This window comes from Lynx rufus, unplaced genomic scaffold, assembly GCF_022079265.1.
Source record: "Lynx rufus isolate CCGP_SWC_20201006 ecotype Redwood Valley unplaced genomic scaffold, mLynRuf1.p SCAF_18, whole genome shotgun sequence".
NCBI classification, from domain to species: Eukaryota; Metazoa; Chordata; class Mammalia; order Carnivora; family Felidae; genus Lynx; species Lynx rufus.
The window spans coordinates 23,479,984-23,487,030 of record NW_025814832.1 but is presented as its reverse complement, the minus strand read 5'-3'; the positions used below and the strand labels follow the sequence as shown (position 1 = coordinate 23,487,030).

General features: G+C 49.4%; 1 non-coding gene across 1 annotated transcript; it reads left to right on the top strand.

Moving 5' to 3' along the window:
- The first annotated feature begins 5,703 nt into the window (after positions 1–5,703).
- Positions 5,704–5,775, top strand: TRNAQ-UUG (transfer RNA glutamine (anticodon UUG)). Its single transcript has one exon. It is a non-coding gene; the product is annotated as a tRNA-Gln (tRNA).
- Positions 5,776–7,047: the final 1,272 nt, after the last annotated feature.

Genomic DNA, 7,047 nt, shown 5'->3' with positions numbered 1-7,047 from the left:
CTCTGCCCCCTCCCCGCTTGTGCTCTGTCTCTCAAAAATAAATAAAAGTAAAAATAAATAAATAAATAAATAAAATATCTCCAGAAGAGTATCAGAAGTTGCCTCTGAGAGCAGAAAATTATAGTGAAGAAGTTTTATCTGTGCATTTACTTTTGAATTTTATATTGTGCTCGTGTATTACCCATGTAAATATTTTAAGCTTTTTAAGGAAAGAAGAAACAAGGTTTTTAGGTAACCTGTCATTATTATGTTAAGTGCAAAAGCGGAACATGAAATTGTACAGAGACGATTATGTACAAATGCATTTTAAAAAAGGAAATGAAAAAAAAATCCAATGTCAAAGGTGCTTGTTGGCTCAGCTGGAAGAGTGTGGGGCTCTTGATCCCGGGGTTATGGGTTTGAGCCCCACATTGGATGGAGAGATTACTAAAGAAAATAAACAAACAAACAAACAAACAAATAAATAAAAGTGCTTGTTGGAATTGTAATTATTTTCAAATCCTTCGCCGTCCTTATCAAAATAACCCCCGCAATCTTCACAGAGTCTAGAACAAACAATCCTAAAATGTGTATGGAACCAGAAAAGACCCCGAATAGCCAAAGCTATCTTGAAAAAGAAAACCAAAGCTGGAGGCATTACAATCCCAGACTTCAAGCAGTATTATGAAGCTGTAATCATCAAGACAGTATGGTACCGACACAAAAGCAGATACTCAGATCAATGGAACAAGAATAGAGAACCCAGAAATGGACTCACAAATGTATGGTCAACTAATCTTTGACAAAGCAGGAAAGAATATCCAATGGAATAAAGACAGTCTCTTCGGCAAATGGTGTTGCGGAAACTGGACAGCGACATGCAGAAGAACGAAGCCGGACCACTTTCTTGTAACACACACAAAAATAAACTCAAAATGGTTGAAAGGCCTACATGGGAGGCAGGAAGCCATCAAAATCCTTGAGGAGAAAACAGGCAACAACCTCTTTGACCGTGGCCGCAGCAACTTCTTACTTGGCATGTCTCCAGAGGCAAGGAAAATAAAAGCAAAAACGTACTATTGGGACCTCGTCAAGATGAAAAGCTTCTGCATGGCGAAGGAAACAATCAGCAAAACTAAAAGGCAACCGGCAGAAAGGGAGAAGATATTTGCAAATGACACATCAGATCAAGGGTTAGTATCCAAGATCTATAAAGAATTTATCAAACTCAACACTCAAAAAGCAAATAATCCAGTGGAGAGATGGGCAAAAGACATGAATAGACACTTTCCCAAAGAAGACATCCAGATGACTAACAGACACACGAAAAGATGTTCAACATCACTCATCATCAGGGAAAATACCAATCGAAACCACAATGAGATATCACCTCACACCCGTCAGAATGGCTCACATTAACAACTCAGGCAACGACAGATGTTGGCGAGGATGCGGAGAAAGAGGATCTCTTTTGCATTGGTGGGAATGCAACCTGGGGCAGCCGCTCTGGAAAAACAGTATGGAGGCTCCTCAAAAAGTTAACAACAGAACTACCCTATGACTCAGCAATCGCACTGCGAGGTATTTATCCAAAGGATACAGGAGTGCTGATTCGAAGGGACACATGCACCCCCATGTTTATAGCAGCGCTATCGATGATGGCCAAAGTATGGAAAGAGCCCAGATGTCCATTGATGGATGAATGGATAAAGAAGATGTAAAAAAAAAAAAAAAAGAAAATGTGGTGTATATACACAATGGAATATTATTCGGCCATAAAAAGAATGAAATCTTGCCATTTGCAACAATGTGGATGGAACTAGGGTATATTGAAATCGTTATTACTCTGTATGTTAACTAACTTGGATTTGAATGTAAATACATACATACATACATACATACATAAATAAATATCTTTCTACTTGGGGCGCCTGGGTGGCTCGGGTGGTTAAGCATCGAACTTTCGATTCCACCTCAGGTCAGGATTTCACAGTTCTTGAGATCCAGCCCCGTGCTGGGTTCTGCGCTGACAGCACGGATCTTGCTTGGGAATCTCTCTCTCCCTCTCTGCCCCTACCCCGTGTGCCTTCTCTCTCTCAAAATAAATACATAACGCACCCGTGTGCCTGCTCTCTCTCAAAATAAATACATAAACATTTAAAAATCTTTCCACTTCAACTGCCTTTTCTACAGTTTCCATTAGAAATGCTTTACCTTTTTTAAAATTAAAAGAATTGTTTTTAAATGTTTATTTTTGAGAGAGAGAGAGAGAGAGAGAGAGAGAGAGAGAGAACGTTGAGAGAGGGAGACACAGATCCGAAGCAGGCTCCAGGCTCCAAGATGTCAGCACAGAGCCCGACACGGGACTCGAACCCACAAGCCATGCGACGATGACATGAGCCAAAGTCGGACACTTAACTGACTGAGCCACCCGGGTGCCCCTACCTTTTCTTTTTTTAAGTTTCTTTCTTTATTTTGACAGAGACAGAGACTGCGTGAGTGGGGGAGGGGCAGAGAGAGAAGGAGAGAGGGAAAATCCCAAGCAGGCTCTGCACTTGTCAGCCCAGGGTCCAACATGGGGGTCGAACTCACAAAAGCATGAGATCATGACCTGAGCCAAAACCAAGAGTCAGACGATTAAGCGACGGAGCCACCCAGGCGCCCCACAGAAATGCTTTACCTTTAACATCTGAAATGATAAGGTAATTATTTTAAACAGAGAAAGTGAAAACATTTGAGAAAAGGATAAAATGTGGATGCTGCTTTGTTCACAGAAAGTAAGCAGCCAGATTTCCCCATCAGAGCCTCAGGAACTTGAGGCCCAGAGCAGGGGGCTGGGCAGGAGGCTCAGAGACTCAGGGCATCACGGGTCACCTTGCACGAGGTGGCACTTAAACGGCTTGTCTGACATAGCTGGGGCTCCCGAGGCAAAGTAGGGGATTCGTGGCAGATGTCACCTATCCTGGGCGCAAGGACACAGAGCAAGGCTGGCTCTAGCCCAACTAACCTGGAGCAGCGTCAACATGGATAAAGGAAACTGACCAGACGTAGACTTGACAATGAGCATGAATGCTTCCCACTTACTCAAAACGCTACTGTACCTTCGCTAGCCATTGATAGGCTCGCGAGAAACTTGGAAGAATATCTGAAAAGTCTCTAATCCCGGACTTTAGCTGTCTTTTCTTAACCTCTGACCTCATTAAACTTTCCGGGGGTCCCTTCTGCCTCAGTCCAGCCAAAGCCTTGCTATCCCTACCTCTCACAGAGCCCCAGACTTCCCCAAGCTCCAGGAGCCACCTTGTGGAAGCCGAGAGCCTATTCTTCAAGCCTTCATGAGATGCCGTGTTTGGGGGGGTCACGCATGATGCATTTACGTTAAAAGAAACTAGTTATGCTGGGGCAGGGAGATTACATATCGTCTCTGTTTTCTCTGGTGTCTCAAAAAGAACAAATGTGATGTTAAAGGAAATGTAGCTTCTTCCTCCCCAGTTCTCCTGGGCCCTCCCGAGGGGGTTCTGTGAACGTGTTTGGTATGGCACTAGCCACATTTAAAAACCAGCAAGTCCTGGACCCCGCCCCCCAAAGAGTTCACAGTCCAACCCAGGGGAAGGTGGGGGGAGGGAACATGGGAGAGACTGAGCCACAGAACACAAGTACCTATCATTCCAGCAAGTAATGACACAAGCTGTAAGGGAGATGATGCTTTTCTGCCACTTGACGAATTCACGAGTGGGGATTTCAGCGAGGGTGTCTGGCTGGTAAAATTTTTCAAGCTGTGGAGGTGGAGGGAAGCGGAAAAGAAGTAGGGAACAGGAGGAGGGTGAAGTCCTCCCGCCGGACAGAAGGAACCATCTCCTGTCCACTTCCAAAGGGTATAATCGCAACTCTTTAGGGTTTCTATAGTAGCTTTTGAAAAATTAATTTCAATACACGTTCACCGGTACAGAAGGAAATAGATGGGAAGCCAGAGATGCCAAAGTCCTTTGATATTTAGTCAATTCGATATTGTCACTCCAGCCTAATAAAGAGACACCCTTATCTCACCATAGAAACTCAACGGGAGTTTGGTTCGTTCCTCAAAATGGAAGATCTTTAATGTTTCTTCTGACAATATACAAGAGTTATATTTGTTCAAGGAATACAGAAAATCGTAAACTAGGAGAAAAGAGCCTCATCAATTTATTCCCCAGGGCTCTCCGTCAACAGCAGACCTTTTTGGATCTGGGCTCAGCAGATTTTTGACCCAATGCAACAGAAAAGGATTCTGGGTAACTTACACAGGAAAGGTACTTTGCTGGAAGGAAGTCAGATAGCTCCTGGCATCAGAGAAGCAAACTCAGGAAAATGGACAAGAACCAAGGGGGCAACCAGGAACGGCCCCAAGGTCAGGACCCTGGGCTGTCTGTCTCCGGCGCCACTTCGGGGGCCAGTGGGCATGGCTGCTACCACTGACCCCGAGGCACTGGGTGTCACAGCCAGCTGCAGGCCAAGTTCTAAAACGTCCCCGTTTCTGGGCATCCGTCCCTTTGGATTCTAAGTCCAGCAGAGCAAGCTAAGTACACACTCACTGTCACTCTGGAGAGCGACTGTATCTGTCTTGGAGCAAAGCCGTGCTATCACCCAGACCCACACAAGGCTGGATCCCTCAAGACAGGCAGATGACACAGGGCAAATCAATCAACGGCAAATGTCTGTCACACACACACGGACACAGCTTTTCTGTTTCTATGTAAGTGGGCATTCTACACACGAATTAGTAAATAGATTTTTGTTTTGGTTGGGTTTGTTGAGGCCTGTCGCTCTTTTCATGTCAATACAACAAATCAAAAGAATGCAACAAACCAAAACGATGTCAATGCAATAAAAACGCATCCCCCCCAATACCTGCACAGCATTCGTCGTACAGAAACTGTCAATATCTACTAAACCGATTTTCAACTGACGGACATTTCTGCTCTTTCCCATGATGAACATCACAGCCGAGAACACCCCCGAACACTCCGCCGCACCGGTCTTAAAGTAGTCCTTTAAGGATAAAGTTAACAGAAGTGAAACCGCTGAGCCAAAGGTTCTAAAAGGCTATTAAAAAGTTGACGCGAAAAAGCCCAGGAGCGAGTCTGCCTCCCGCGGACCCCAGATCGAAAGTTAACACCACCGCCGCCCCCACGGGGGTCCCGCCAAGCAGGACGCGGAAGCGCCTGATCCCGGGTTCCGCCGTCGCCCCCGAGTTCCGGTAGGAACCCCGGGCTCGCGTGCGCGCCCGGGCTTTGAACCGCCGTCCCGCCCCGTGCTGGGCCGCTTCCCTCCCCGCTTGGCCACCGTGGCCCGGGCAGAGGGCGCCCCGTGGAAATAAATAAATAAACAAGCCCGGAGCCCAGGCAGCGTGCGCCAGGCTTTCCGCTCGGGGCAGGGGCCGAGGCCGCCCCGCTCCGCCTTCTCCGCCCCCCAGCCCGCCGTTCTTCCGGCTTCCCCGGGGGCGCACGTCAGGACCCCCGGAGGAGAGCAGAAGAGCAGGAAGAGCGGCGGCAAGAGATGACACCGCGGGACTCGCAACGTCGGGGGCTGCGGAAGCCCTTGCTGGTCCGCTTCCGCCCGCCCGAGCGGTCTCGGGCCCGGAGCCCAGGGCCCAGGCCGGGAGAAGCGGGCGTCCGCCGACCCTCTCGGCAGGCAGCTCCGCGCGCCATGTGGCTTGAGAAGCCTCCCGGCCGCCTAAAGCAGCCAGCAGGTCCCATGGTGTAATGGTTAGCACTCTGGACTTTGAATCCAGCGATCCGAGTTCAAATCTCGGTGGGACCTCACCAAACCTTTTGGTTTTGCAATTTCTGTTTTGAGGACTGCTGGCGGCGGCGGCCACCTCGGGCGGGGTCGCTACCCCCGTGACCTAGGGGATCGCCGTTTAGGGTCCCTCCCCCTCTCGTTTCACTGCCGGCCTGAGGGTCGCAGTGCGCATGCGTGAGAGTCCGGGCGGAAAAGTGGTGGTGGTGGTGGTGACCGAATGTGCCTTTACCCTGGAGGGGACGGCGGGGAAACCCGAGGGACCCTGGGAGCCTGCTTCGGGCGGCAGCCTGTGGGTCTAGGGGGACACCCCACCCCCACCCCCCCAGCCGAAGCTGCTGGGAATCCTTCTTCCTATCGGCTAATGTGCAGTGTGCGCTCAATCACTGCTTTGTAAACCTGGAATGAAATGCCGGGCGGTGGCAAGGGACGCGGGAAGCAGTAACGGGCTGGGAAGTAGGGTGTGTGTTTGGGGCCAGTCCGCCTGGGAGTCGGTCACAGAGTGAAGCGGGTCTGATTGGTTGTCTGTTACTCAGGCAGTGAAGTTGTCCGTGTTTGTTCATCAGGCCGTGCCAGCGGGTCAGAGGATCTGCGCCGGCGGTTTCTCCCCATATGGATGGGGTGTTTCTTCCTCAGACGGTTAGAACCTCAACCAACAGGACTGAGCACGTCTATTGGCGAATCTGTCCAGGATCGGTGTTTTGGGCGCCGGCCAGACGCGCGGGATTTGCAGGAAAGGGTGTGCCTCCGGGATGGAAGGGAAGAGACGCGCCTGGAGCGTTGTCTGCTTCGAATTGTATCTGGGTTTTGAGAGCTGCGGGGCCCTCTGGGATGAGAGACGAAGGGGCCCAATGACGCATTTGTGATCCCCCTACAGGGTGATTGGCACTGTGGCTGTACGTGGCCGCCCCTTGGGAGGGTGCCATGGAAACAGAGGATCCTTGCCCTGCTCGCTGCCCTGAGCACCTCTCCTCCCCACCCCTCCCGCACGCTCCATAAACGTTTGAATGGATTTGTGTGTATGAGCGAGCCCGGCCTCAAAAATATCTAGGTATGAGAGGTGGGAGGGCTTACTCTACCAGATATTAAAACTTATTATCATCAACTATAAACTGTAGGAATTAAGATAGCGTGGTACAGGTGCAGGAGAGACCAGCATCCCAGTGGAACAGAATAAAGGGCCCAGATACAGCCCCACACGTACTTGGACAAGTGATTCAAGACAGAGGTAGGACAACAGAGCAGCAGGGAAAAGAATCTACGTTTCGATAAATGATTCCGGGAGAATTGGGA